The 786-nt window shown below is 49.5% G+C and overlaps 1 protein-coding gene across 7 annotated transcripts in view; it reads left to right on the top strand.

Moving 5' to 3' along the window:
* LOC127750282 (uncharacterized) overlaps positions 1–786 on the top strand; it is a 69,028-nt gene continuing 68,242 nt past the window's right edge. For 4 of the 7 annotated variants that reach the window (XM_052271516.1, XM_052271515.1, XM_052271513.1 and 1 more), the window contains exon 1: positions 389–483. The gene's annotated coding sequence lies outside the window, so the exon portion shown is untranslated. Of the gene's footprint in view, positions 484–786 lie in introns of all 7 variants that reach the window. The other 3 variants (XM_052271512.1, XM_052271517.1, XM_052271518.1) reach the window with 3 other exon arrangements.

Here is a 786-nt window from a genome sequence, read left to right as displayed (position 1 = left end):
GGTCACATTATTTATTTGATTATGCACTTCAGTAAATCCCGAGACCGCCGGCAGGCCAAGCAGGCTCGACCCCTGCCGAACGGAGTTGCCGGCGCAGCGAAGTGGAACTGGCAACTCCGTTTGGCGGAAGGGCGGGCCTGCTTGTTTAACAGTGTGCTTCACCTTTCCCCTTCCAATCGTAAAATTGTATTTCCACATAGGACTGCTCGTGTGCGTGCCAGGACTGCCGAGTCAGCTCTCCGGTGGCGTGCTGGTTATCGCAAAGGACAAAGCTGTTGAAATTTTCTGACTCGGAGCTCTACAACAATTCGTGTCTTTGAATCCTGAACCAGAGCTGTGTGGTCTAGGCTACGACTAGTTGCCGCCCCCCCCCCCTTTTCCTCCTGACGAGCTCTCACACCGCGCATCGCTTCATCGTATAGAGACACGCTCGCTGACAGTAGGAGCATATTGTGAATCAGCCCACGTTTCTCCGGTACATCGGTACTTGATTGTTATCCACACCGTTTCAAAAACGTTGCCTTGAGACGAGAAATTTCCTTGGAGCAAGGAATTCCCTTTTCATTAGCCTTGATTCAAGAAAATTTCTTTTTAAAAACATCGTTGTTACATACAGGGCGGCTCTGTAGGCGTCATATCGCGTGTTATTGGCTGAGCGATAGCGAAGCCTATTACTCCACTGATGATCAAAAAGTTTCGCGTCTGTTTGTCTGTCTGTCTGTGTGTGTGTGTGTTTGTTTGTTTGTCTGTACGCACGATAACTCGAGAACGAATTGAGCTAGCGAC

This window comes from Frankliniella occidentalis, unplaced genomic scaffold, assembly GCF_000697945.3.
Source record: "Frankliniella occidentalis isolate FOCC.00 unplaced genomic scaffold, Focc_3.1 Scaffold164, whole genome shotgun sequence".
Taxonomy (NCBI): domain Eukaryota; kingdom Metazoa; phylum Arthropoda; class Insecta; order Thysanoptera; family Thripidae; genus Frankliniella; species Frankliniella occidentalis.
The sequence above is the reverse complement of the archived record's forward strand: the minus strand, read 5'-3'. Positions and strand labels throughout refer to the sequence as shown.